We start from the raw sequence: 13,425 nt of genomic DNA on the forward strand, positions 1-13,425 counted from the left end.
CATATATACCTTCCAATAAGGAGCTCTATCATCTTTTTATGCTCTATTCTGGAAATTTCTTTGTTTTTCTCAACACTTGGAAGCATTCACAGTGGAGCATATGAGTTTTTAACATTAAAAAGTTGGAGTTAGAATCGGAATTAAAAGAACTCAAAAGTCAGTTCAACACCTCAATGGACAGAAAAGAAATCCAAGCTACTAATCTTTAGAAGGCAAAAAACAAAATTCCATTTCACAAACTTCATTTATACACTATTACATTCAATGCCTGAACTTCCATGGGGTTGACAATCTGTGTAAACACTCAGCTGCCAATCTCTCAGATCAGTTCTTAATCATTTTCTTAAAAAATTCAAGCTTTTAATATTTATCGTGTTTCATTTTTCACAATTCTGTAGGAATTTGGAGACAAATATCTATATTAACATTTCACTAATTTTATAATCAATAAGAGACACAATTACATAACTACTACAGATTAGATCCCAACCCATGAATAATTCTCTATGCTGCTTTATGCCTCAGCTGCCATTAATAGAATTACAAAATATCTAAAATTCAAATTTTATTATAATCAATTATAGTTATTCAAAATATGTAGGAAGTAATGTTATACTATCAGAGTATAATTAATCATAACAAGATCTAGAAATAACTTTATATGGAGTCCACAAAAATATGTGCTTTATGTTTTATAGTTTTTATATTTATTCAGTCATTCATTTATTTAACAAATACATACTAATCATCTACTCTGCCAAGTACCACTTTAGATTATTAGGCTGTCTTAGTCAACCAAAATTCTACAATGACAGAAGTAAAGAATATCTATAAATACAGATGCATATATTATTTCAGGAATTTAGAAGTTTACGAGTGTAATGAAAATGAAGGCAAAGAACATCAAGATTGTAGAACTGTAATGGGCAAATGTTTGCATCTTCTGCCCATGTATCTTTCACCAGAAAACAGCTAATGCTTAAAAATCACTAGTAGAAGTACCATTTGTTTCTTCTCAACAGCCACAAGCTTTTACAGTAGAAATTTTCTGCTTTTCTTGACATCTTTTAAATATATTCATAGTTGGAGTAATAAAATATAGTCATAAAAAGAATGAGAAAGAAAAACATGTCATCTTAAATCTGACAGTAACTACTTAGTTCCAAAGGTGTTATCACTCAGTGGAATCAATAACACTGTGTTCTGACACCATACTCTGCAAACAGTCTCTGTAATTACTCAGGGAAAAGCAGCTGCTGCCTCAAAACAGCTGTCAATCTAGTGTGGAACCAATTTATTTCCGTTGATGCCATAACTGTGATAGGTTCAATAATGTTTCGACATAGCTGCACAATCATGTTTATTTGTAGGTCACTGTTGCTTTCATGTTAGAAGAACATTTGGTTTTAGACGTCTCTAATGACTCCATTGTCAGGAGGGGCAGGGAATAGCAATATCCAGAAGACATGAACCACTAGCGCAGCACTCAAAGCAACAGGCATATTCCCAGTTTCTCTGCAAAACTGCATTTGTTTCTCATTTGGAGTTCAATTGAAGAAATATTAATTGAATGCTTCCTAAATGGCAGCTTTTTTGCAAGGAGCCATCTCTAAAAAGGGTTTACAAACGTAGCTGTACATTTGAATGAAGGCTACCATGGACTATAGGTAGTAGTTAGTTTGAGCCATTTTATAATTTGGCGATTGTTGCTTAGCATTCTCTGGATCTCGGGGAGATCACAACTCTGCATACTTTGTGGGCCAGTATTTTGCATCGGCTTAATTCTCCTATTTTTAAATCACACTTGTAAATTTCAGATTTCCAGCAGTGAAGTGGGACTGCAGGAGAGTGTGCTCAGCTGCGGGGCGGGCTGGCAAGGCACACCTTGGAAGGAACATCCTGAATAGTGCTGAGTGCAAGGAAAAGAAGGAAGGGTTTAGGAAAGTAAGCGGGTGCTGGTCTGGGGAGAACAAGGGCATCTAACAAATTAGAGGCTCCTATGAGTCTGTGTCACAGATCTTATTGAAGAATAATGTTTTTAAATACATGAAATAAAATAAATAGCATCACAAAGGAAACAGTACAAACAGTGACATTTTATGGTCATAAAGGAATTTCTATTACAGTGCTTTGTATCATAAGAGGTAGACATAAATTTAATATCATCTATAATTTAAAATATGTAGATTGGAAATGATTCTTAGAAATATCTGCATTGGTTGTGATGTGAATACAAAGATATCTGTGATTTCTATAGATGACAAAGTCACAGGTGCTATCAAGACAGTGTCTCCTTGCCCTTACTCATAACGGAAGGATGCACTAAATTTCATATTCATAACATGTGTTATATTTTCCTGAATATAAAATTCACTGTTTTCCTACCCTAAGATACTAGCCCATGGTACAGACCTAATCCTACAGATGCTAGTGTCATTTAGCAATTTAATTTCCCAGTGCCTCACAACGAAACATCTTATCAACCACACACATTTTGCACAGAAGCATAAACCTCATTATGCCCTCCAAACTTCCCTGTCGCTGGTACTACTGGGCTCGCGATAATGTGCACTTGGATAAATAGTTCTATTTACCTAGTCTTGGGCCTGATAAATGCACCACCATTAACTGTCATTTTCAAAACCACAGAAATCATATAATACTTATCATTACTACAGCCTGCTATAAACACAAAATATATAGGATTTAGCACCAAGACAACTCTACGAAGATATACAATACTTACATAGCTTACAAAATCAAGATATTATCAAAGAATCAATTGGCTAACAACAACAAAAACACTTAAATAACAGGAAATTCCCTGAATTCTGTTATTTAAGGAAATATCTATCACAAGAGAAAGAATCATCAGAGCTATAGCAACAAAGGCTGAACATCTGTTGGAATGCAAACAGGCAGGCTGTCTTCATCCAAGCTCGAAATGCAAGGCATTTTCCTCATGGCCACTCTAGCATTTGTTATTGGTTGTTATCTTGATGATAGCCATTCTTTCTGGTGTGAGATGGAATAGCGGTGTTGTTTTAATTTGCATTTCTCAAATATCCAGTGATGTTTCCATAAAATGAAAAAAAAAAAAAAGTAAGTCATGCTGTTTGGTTCATGCGTTGGTATGGAATCATGTGGCCTTCAGTTTCTACAGTGGTTTCATCTATGACACATACAAGAAAAATTTATCAAAAGAAAAAGTAGAGTCATTTGCCAGTTGAAAAAAAGAGGAAGCAAACACAGGATGAACATCTGAGCCCTCTTGGGTGCACTCAGAGCATTAGCAAGATACCAACCATGTGAACCCAGCAGTTTCAATGCCAACAGCCTCAGTGCTACACAGAAAATATCACCTGGAAGGACAAAGTGGAGAAAAGAATTTCCTTTTGAGCAACTAGAAAGGGGTAGGGTTTTCTACAAGACTAAGAAAAGAGGAAGGAGATACAGAAAATATAAAAAGAGAGGGGAAGGTGTGGGATCCACAGTGCCTAGGATGAGAGACTCAAACACCAGGCAAAACACAGCTATATAATATCCCAAGGACATAGGAGCCTTGGCCTTGGGGTCCCAGACACCCTAAGGTTGCCTGTCGCCATGTGATACTCACAAACAAAAGGTTACAGAATTTCCAGATCCTATGATGAGTATGAAAAATGGGACTATTGTCTTTCCTCCATTTCCTTACTTCTTGATCATCCAATTCTTAAAAACATTTTTATTGGAAATATTTGAAAATGTACTACACTTCTACCTTTTTAAGCTGCTTGACCTATTTGGAAGTCATTTTAATGAAAAGACAATGTTGGAAATTATGCTGTATATGGATGATAAAATCTGAATATTAAAAGGTGATAGAAAACACACAAAGTAAGGAGACTTTGAAAAAGCCTCAAAATAATAGCCTCTAACTCTTTACCTGGTGATTTTTTTGGTATATGCAAGCTTTTCTGGTCTTTAAATTACATTATTAGTGCATTTTTATTTCAAATCTTAGCTTTTTTACTTCTTTGTATCCATTCCCAGTGTCTTGGAGCTGAAACAATTCCCTTCTGAGCCAAATTTCCTCTCAGATATGCATACAGTTATTGTGTATCTCAAGATTTCTAAGTTGAAATTAATTTTTAATGTATGTGCAATTATGTGAATCATTAAGATTGCAAAGATATTATAAACAAAGTAAAACAAAAAGAATGAAGAAGTTATGAGATCATTAACCTCGACAGGGACCAACGAACCCCATCTTATTTCCTAAGCCCAAGCCTTACAAAGCCCATGTTCATGCTGCTTGCTTAATAAACTGTGAACAGAGACAGATGTGGGGCAGAGCCGCCAGCTACTTACAGTTTTTGAATCTGCACTGGCACTGTCCAGTCAGCCTCAGGGTCCGTGACATCTTCCAGGAAAAGAGAATACCCAGGAATGTCCCAGACAGACAAATTGGCACAACCCAAAAATACTTCAAGTACTGTGCTTTAAAATTCATGCAAGTCGTAGTAGAAAAAACAAAAATTTTTAAAACAGAAATACTGTACCTGATACCATGAATCAGAAAAAAATAAAGAAAATGTTCTTTTTAGAAGGAAAATAGAGACGATAGTTGTAATTTGGATTATAAAAATCATTACAGAAAATGTGTTAGGAATAAAAATTAGTATGCTTTGAGTGAATAGGGTCTACAGTGAATTCTCATTTTTTAAAAATAATTACATCTTTTCTTGTGAGTTTTCTATCTCTACCCTAAGAATATCATCCTTGATTATGTCTTACTTGCACAATAAAAGAGAAGCAAGGAGGGGTACCACACCCAAAGAGAAGTGTTAACTGTCATGTTCTACTGTGTCCTATCATGAAATTAGCATTAGGCACAACTTCTTAAGTCCAGATCTTGCAACAAAATTTACACAGTGCAGAGTCATCATTAATTAAAGATATATGAATAGAATGTACAAGATATAAATCTTGGGGGTTGAGAATGTTTCTCAGGGTTAGAGAATGTAGTTTCTTATAGCAGGATGAAAAACCCCGTACCTACAAATTAAAGGAGAAAGGGTTTAATCTTAGCTCAAGGTCTGTAGAAATTTCATTCCATGGTCAACTGGCTCCAAACCAGTGCAGTATGGCAGAAAGCCATAGCAGAGGAGAAAGAGTCCATGAAAAAGTATACAGTAAGCAGCGAGGTCTTCTTTCTTCTTTCCCTTTTTATTCCATTCAGGAAGCAAACCTATTGGCTGGTGCTACCCGCACTCAGGGTCTTCCTGCTCAGTAAGTTATCATCCATGCCCAGAACTATGTTCATCCAATCAGTGAACTAATTCAGGATCACACACCCGTGATTCAGTCACTCCCAAAGTCCACTTATGAGTACATGAGGCTTTGTGGAGGACATCTGGATATAAGCCATTACAACCTGCACAAGGTTCTGGGTTCAATCTCTAGCACACAAGCAAGTGTCTTGGTTACTTTTCTCTTATTGCAGGGACAAAATAACTGACCCTCAAAATTAGGGAAGGAAAAGTTTATTTATCCTACAGTTTTAGGAGGTTTCAGTCCATACTTAGCCTGGTTCAAGGCAGGGTGGTGTGGCTAAGGAACAGCAATTTATGGCATCTTCAAGTGGAAAGAGTGAAAAAGGGAAAATGGAAAAGGCACAACTTGTTCCCTCTCTTATATTGTATGCTGGTCCCCTGTCCCAGGAGGGTGTGGCACTCACACTGCCAATCCCAATGCAAGAAAATGAAGCAATCACAAATGCTAGATTCAGCTGCATCCATGACTGCAGGAAGCTTCGGAGGGACATTTAAACACAAACCATAACACAAGGAGACAGAAAAGAAGGGAAGAGGAAGGAAGATGAAAAGAGAAGAAAGAAATATGTTTTTACAGTCTACCAAGATTTGTGGAGTTTTCGGCCTACCCTCTGGCTTACACTATGCTGATTACTATAGATTCCAAACATTAAAGAAGGACCGGTGAGCACATGCTAATAAATACAAATGTATTACAACTACTTGCTATTTCCAACTCACATTCCCAAGATACTCCCTTTATCCTTGGCCCAAGAGACAAGTTCAAGGAAATAGCACCAAGCCAGCATTGAAGGACACAGCCCATAGTCAGTGACTTTGACATTGATTAACCTTTGTGGAACCCACAAATGTAAGTCTTCTGCATCATTAGCATTCATAGTTCTAGTTAACCAACTGTTTAAAACTTTATTTTTCTTTATAACACACAAAAAGGAAAGTCTTATTCACAAACACTAGAAGATCATTAGTCTCAGTCCTTAAAGTTCCTTGACATGGAGACTATTATAGAACAAAAAGGGGATCAGGGGGACTCAAGGCCTTCCCATGAGCCAGGTTCTGCCATGGACCAGAAGAAGACTCAGCAAGAAGACAAAGCTTGCTTCCCATGAGCTAGCTGGCATGCAGGCTAGGAAACCAGAATCACATCCTCTTCTTCCCCCGCCCACCTCTGACCCCCATAAGCAACTAACTGGCTGATCTGGAAGACTCAGGGTGAGAAGAGCAACTGAGGTGAAAGGAATAGCTTGGTGTTCGTGCTGTTTGATTGACTTTGCAGGCCTGGGGCTGGCGGTCTGGGCATCTATTTGAAAAACAGCAGTGTACATTGTGGCAACTGTGGGGGATGTCTTTCTGTCCTATTTTTGAAGTCCGATGCTTTGTTCCACTTCACTGCTTTGTTTTATTTCTTTATCTGGGGACCTGAACAACTATTTTGAATGTAACAATATGCAGTATAACAATCATTGTTAAATTCCTATCATCTTGTTCTGTAAACCTATATAGCTGTTGTTGTTTGTTGTTGTCATTGTTGTCATTTTGCTTTTTACATTTGTTTGCATGTTGATTTTTCTGTTTTTTCTTTTTTCTCTTTAAAATAAAAAATTTACAATAGATATTGTGAGTTGGGAAGAAACTATTCACAAGAAAAGACAAAATATGATAGGGGAAAGGAAGAATGGATAAAAGGAAAAACCACATGTATATACAAGATAATTTAGGTGGTTATCAGCAAGCTTCCGTTTGTTCCTTGAAAAGCATGTTTTATGCTAACATTGTCTAGACAAAATTTCATACCTATGTCCTATTCTCTGAACAACTACTACAAGACACCAATATGCAATATGTCAAGTATTGTAACTGTCCTACCACTCTATTTTGAAATGCAATTTCATTGTTTATCTGTTTTTCTCTTTAAAATAAATTTTGTTTTAAACTTTTAAAAAATGGATCAGGAGAGCAGAGTGGTAATAGTAAAGAAGTGTAATATGGGGTACAGAAATGACCAGAGATTGTTACATAAACATATGAAAATGCCACAGTGAAATGCATTACTCTGTGTAATCAATATGCACTAATGAAAGAAATCAAATTCTGTTAACTTATGCCAGCAGATTCCTCCCTCTGTGGCATCCCTGGGACAGTCCTTCAGGAGGCTCAGTATAGACTCTACCTAGGGATCTTTTGGAAACTTCAGCTCAAAGACCCGTCTATCTCCTGCCTACACTGCCTGGGAGCCAGAATTTTGCCTTAAGCACACTCACCTGTTAATCAGCAGAGACTTTCTAGCATGAGGTAGAATCCTACCACTTTCTTGCTCGAGGACAGTACCTCTATCCTATAACTGGTAACTTCTATCTTTCTCAGTTGAAATCTTCACATAAAATGCCAGAAAGAATCATAGACAATTTCCAATTTGTATCCAGCCACCACTCCACTCTGGAAAAATAGGAAGAAGGCAGACAATCTGGCTGAATGAGAAGAAAAGCAAGAAGGCAAAGACATGAAGTAGATTTTAAATTAATATTTTTGTGCCTTCTCCCACCCTGTATTACAAAAGCACCACACCTGGCAGAACTAAGACTCCATTTCTAATCACTAGTACCTGTGGATGTAGTTGGTTATTGGTTCCGTAGCTTAGCGCATGGCATAATTTCCTTTCAGAAAGATCATCTGGAGAAGCCTGATCCAACCAGAGAAACATGTAAAAGCAAAGAGATTTGTCTGGCTGGTAGTAGAGAGGAAAGTAGAAAAAAGCCTGAGACATTTAGGCTTATAAAAATAACTTATGTTCTTTAACAGGAACATACAAAAGCCCCAACATACAATACAAATGCCTTTTGACTCTTGAAATATTGCCTCTGTGTAACTCTAATTCCCACCTGTCAGTTTGTCAGCAATAGAAGCATCGCCAGACTGTGTTCACTGAAGTTGTGATCTTTAAAAAATATCTTCTTGAAGTTCAGGCAGTGTTCTGCTACGTGAGTTTCCATGTGGGCTCTAGCTCAGACCTACACAAGTAACGAGAAGGTTGAGTGGACACTTGAGTGAACCTGAAATAAAATTCTTTTTTAGAGCTTTTACATTAGAGCCCAGAGAACCAAAGCCCCTTTTTTGGACTTGTAGGTCAAGAAGCCACCTGAGCATCAGATCTATACCACTGTGAACTACATTTAATCAACTGCTTTGTCACACGCCAGTTAAAAAATCTAATAGAACCATCTTCCTTGTACCAAATCTATGCCTACAAGTATATTTCACAAGCTTCCTGTTATAAATACTTTTTTTAACTTTTTTAAAACTTTATTTAAAAGGAAAAAGAGAAAAAAAAAACAAAGCAGTGTAAGGGTACAAGTAATACAGAACTACAAAAAAAAAAACAGTAAGAAATCACCAGTTAATAGATTACACATTATCATCTTAGAGACAGTTGCTCAAGTCACAGCATACAAAGTGGACTTTCAAACAGTGAGACTGCAAACAGTTGTGTTCAGTGATCCAACCAAAAACATTAATATAGTCATCTATTTAACACCCCTAACCACACTTGCAGTTGTATCCTTTAGAGCACTTTTTTCCTCTTTTTTACAACAAAATTTACACATTTTGGGTTTTATTACTCCTTAGTTCTTATTACTTTTTTTGGAAGAGAATAAAGTCAAATATGGCAAAATACTGCTGTCAGTCAAAACCAAGGATAGACATAGCACATGATGTAAAAACAGAGTACAAGGTTTTCAACAATGGTTACCATAATGCCTCTTGCTTCCTTAAAAAGAATTGTCTATCTCATTAGGTATTATAGAGTTGAACAAAACAGTAGAGAACAAGACCAATAAAACCTAAACCTTGTAAACATTACAGGACTTCCAAAGAAGATAATAGTCAAATCAGAATGGGCATCATAGTGAATCTTATTGCCTTCAAAGTAGTTGCCTATAACCTCAAACTTGATACTATCATACAGAACGGAACAGAGTCTAATCAGTCAAAACAAGATAGTGGGAGTATTACAGGACTTCAAATCAAGTTAATAGGAAATCAAAAAAGTTACTATAATATATCCTGCTAATTTTTTTATTTTCCCCCTTAATTAAAAAATCATAAAACATAACTAAATAATTTTTTTAATGAATAAGGGAGAGATTGAGATAAAAGAGGACATAACAACATAACAATACAGGTCAAAGCATGACAGTTTCAGCAACCTAGTGCTTCACCACCAAATAACCCGACTTAATAGTAGTTACCATAGTTCTAAATACCCTACAATGCTTTCATCCACTTGAATGGTTTTACACTGACTTGATATGGTTGAAGCTATGGTATATGAAGTTATATTCAAATATTTCAAGGAAAGGGACACTATGATAAATACTTCTTTGGGAATCATTTCCCTTAAAACAATCAGTTAACTAACAGAGGCTGCTGCCCTTATCTTTCTTAGAGTATTACAATGGTGTCCATTTTAATTAAAGATTTTAATTAAATGTATTTCATACTTCTGATGATTGTGGAGTTGGGCCTTTTTAAGCCCTCCATATCCATATGTATGTTCCATTTATCCTGATTCAGGCTAAACCAAAAATGGCAACTTTTAACTTGCTTCACTTAATAATCCATCTTGCCAAAAAGAGTCAGATTTTCTCCATTGTTGGGAAATATTTTACTCTATGTTTAGATGTCTTAGCATGTGCTTTCTCTTAACAGTTAATACAGTAATTCTATAGTAGGATTACAAAATAAAAATCAATTTTTACCAATGGGCACACCTAGGATTGCAATTGGTTTTGAAAATCAAATTAGAAAATTTATTTCCTTAATAGTTTAATTCTACAAATAAACTATCAAAAATGATGACATATTTCATCTTCAAATATAATTAAAGCTACCTTTTTCACTTGGTTTTACATGTCCCTTTTCTTCTTATCTAATGATTTGAAAAATCAAAGAATTTTTCATAGTGAAAATTTACTATTGTTGGTTCTGGGGTTTTAACCAGCAAAAAGGTAGAAAGGTCAAAATAGCTGTTTCTATCTTAAGTCACTACTACCCACTTAGAGTTCTTAGGCTGCTTTAGGCAAGATTTTCAGCTTTCACCCCCCAAAAGAACTAGCATTTGGAAGGAAGCATTTTATTCAAGAAAGTGTGAAAAGCTCCAAAACTTATATTCTATAATTTAGGAATATACAAAAGCCCCAACTTAAAGTACAAATGCTTTTTGATTCTTGAAATGCTGCTTCTGTGTGACTCTAAGTCCTTCCTATCAGTTTGTCAGCAAAAAAAAGCATCGCCAGACTGTGTTCACTGAAGTTTTGGTGTTTAAAAAATATCTTCTTGAACTTCAGGCAGTGTTCATCACATGACTTTCCACGTGGGCATTGGCTTATTTCCTCTGAAAGCAGTTATAATTGTCCTTGCCAGATGGTTGGAAATGAATTAGTTAGTTTATAATAAAGACCAAGCCTCTAACTTTGTCATTTATGGTGAATAAGGCTGGCCGATTCCCTCATCACATTACCAAAGACTGAAAGGCAGTTTCTTTTGCTCCCTTTTGTACAAAGGAGCTTGGGGCTAGCGTTTACCTTCTAAGATTATTTTGAGGACTCCAATTCGAAGAAACATGAATAAGGGAACAGTTCTGAAGAAGGAGGAAGAGCACACAACTGGACAGGTGTTACTAATTTGTCTACATTTCCACCACAGGGAGTACTCGATCTCACAAGTTGTCTCCGCAGCCATTTCCAGAAAGGACATAGTTCCACTGCTTCTTCTAACAGCCCACTGTGACACGAAAGTTCAAAGCCTTGTTTGCAGCCTTGTTTGCCCTATGGGACAGCAGTCCCCCACATTTCCAGGTTACAGCACAAGGAACAATCTGGCAGTCTCCAGAAACCTATGTCCCAAGGCAGCAGTGGCAGCATCAGTACTTTTATATCTCACCACAAGGGGAAGGCATAGGACTGATGCAATCGTAGATGGTTCTCATCTTCCTACAGGAGCTGCTAAGGCTGAGCCAATGCAACCATTGCACATGGCTACTAAGGAGCAATAAAAATTCATGGGAAGAAATCAGAAGTTCTTAACATGATGTTTGAGGAAAAGTAATGTCAAATCATATCAATGAGCATCATAAAACCAGGTTCTTACAAGCCAAGATGCCACCTGGGCCTCTGAACTGCACACCTGTGCACCTGCCCTCTTGAACACCTGCCTCAATATAAAGCAACAGTGGACTTCAATGAGACTCTCTCTGATGAAGATCAACAGCACTCCTCAGAGAGTCAGTAGTTTCAAGAAATGTTCTTTAACATCCATCTGTAATTCCAAGCATAAAATCTTGTCAAAAACCCAGAGGTTCACTTAACTTGATCCAACATAGTTCCTTTTTGTTTACTCAGATTTTCTCATGTCCTCCTCTAAAAACTGACCTGATTTGTCTTCTGACAAGGCAGCCACTTCTAAAGGTTGTCTAACTTCAGTCACATGCACTAAACTCACTATTTCCCTTCCCCATCAGCCATTCTGTGATTTCTTCATCTTCAGCCAGGTTGGGTTGTTCATCTGATAAGATGATTCAGTCCCTTTTCACTAAGTCTCAGTCTTCAGCTGCCTTGACCTTGTCAGATGATTACTGTTGCAACTAACCATTACAGTCATTGGTCCACATGGAAGCACCAAAGGATATAACTGTCACATTTTCTTCCTTTCATTGCATATCAAGAGGAACATACCTACAGAAAAGAGAGGTGGAAAGCCACTGCAAAAGCAAATTCATCACACTGCCCGATGTCTACCATCCTTACCGCCATAAACAGCTGTAAGCATAAAATTGCATTTCTGAAACTAAGAAGGCCATACAAAATAAAAAATCTATGATTTATTAGACCATGGACAAACTTAGAAAACTTTATATTAAGTACAGTAAACCAGGCACAAAGAAATGAATACTGTATGACCTGACATGTAAAAACTAAACATGTTGAATTCGTAAAAATAGAAAAGTAATTACCAGAGACCTGGGAGGAGTAGGAGAGGAAATAAATAGGTAATATTGGTCAGTGGGTACAAGGTTATAATTAGACAGGAGTAGTAAATACTGTTGCATAATAGGATTACTAGAGTTAATAATAATGTATATTTCAAATATGATATTTACTGAGTTGATCATTATGCAATATATGCATGTATCAAAACATCATACTGTGTCTCAAAATTATGTATGGTTATCTTTTGTCTATTTCAAATAAAAATTTTTAAATAATAAAGAGTATGTTCAGTTGGCTTCTGGAAGAACATGGCGGACAGATAACAGCAGCCACGGAGGCTCACTGAGATTGCCAGCTTAGAATCCAGGAATGATGCAGTGTGAATGAACTAAGCTGAGAGAAACCAACTGGAAATGCAATCCTGATGCTATAACAGGAACAGCACGGAAGCTGAAACCCACGCATCTGGAAGCCACGATTTGAATTTCCTGCTGTTGCTGCTGCTGCATCCCAATCAGCACATCAGGGAGAGAGAGCACGCAAAAGCTCTGAGAGTGGGAATTGGCAAACCAAACAGAGTTGAGAGCGGGACTGGTGGGGAGGCCTACATCGACCTGCAGTGAGTGAGAGGAATGGGGACCCTTTCATAGACTAGGAGGCTCCAACAGAGGACATTCTGGGACCAGTCAGACTAGCCGGAATAGGACGCTACAGTGATATTAGTCGCATATTCCCCTCTCAAGTGGGATTGGTGGGGATTGCCTGGGCTGGTGACACCACAGACTAAGATCCAGTACGCTTGCCCAAACCAGGTCCCAGCACCTGGCAGTGAATCCTAGCAGTGAAGCCTTCAGTAGGTTGACCTGGAGGGGCAGGGCCAGCAGAGGCTACCCAGGTCTGTGTCTCACTAGTACACGGCAGTGGGCAGGAACACCTAGCCGACAGATTCAAACAATCTGTAACAGACAAAGAGAAAAAAAAATGGGCCTCCTATATACACTTGTATGGAAAGAACAAAAAGTATGGGAAGAGGGAGCAATAAGAAAGGGTGCTCAGTCCCCAATCCTGAGAACACTGATCCAGGAAAGGTAAATGCAAAGGATAATGAAGACAGAAAACATGCA

The sequence above is a fragment of the Cavia porcellus genome, unplaced genomic scaffold (assembly GCF_034190915.1).
Source record: "Cavia porcellus strain 051 isolate PalLab524CR breed Dunkin Hartley unplaced genomic scaffold, mCavPor4.1 scaffold_1, whole genome shotgun sequence".
Taxonomy (NCBI): Eukaryota; Metazoa; Chordata; class Mammalia; order Rodentia; family Caviidae; genus Cavia; species Cavia porcellus.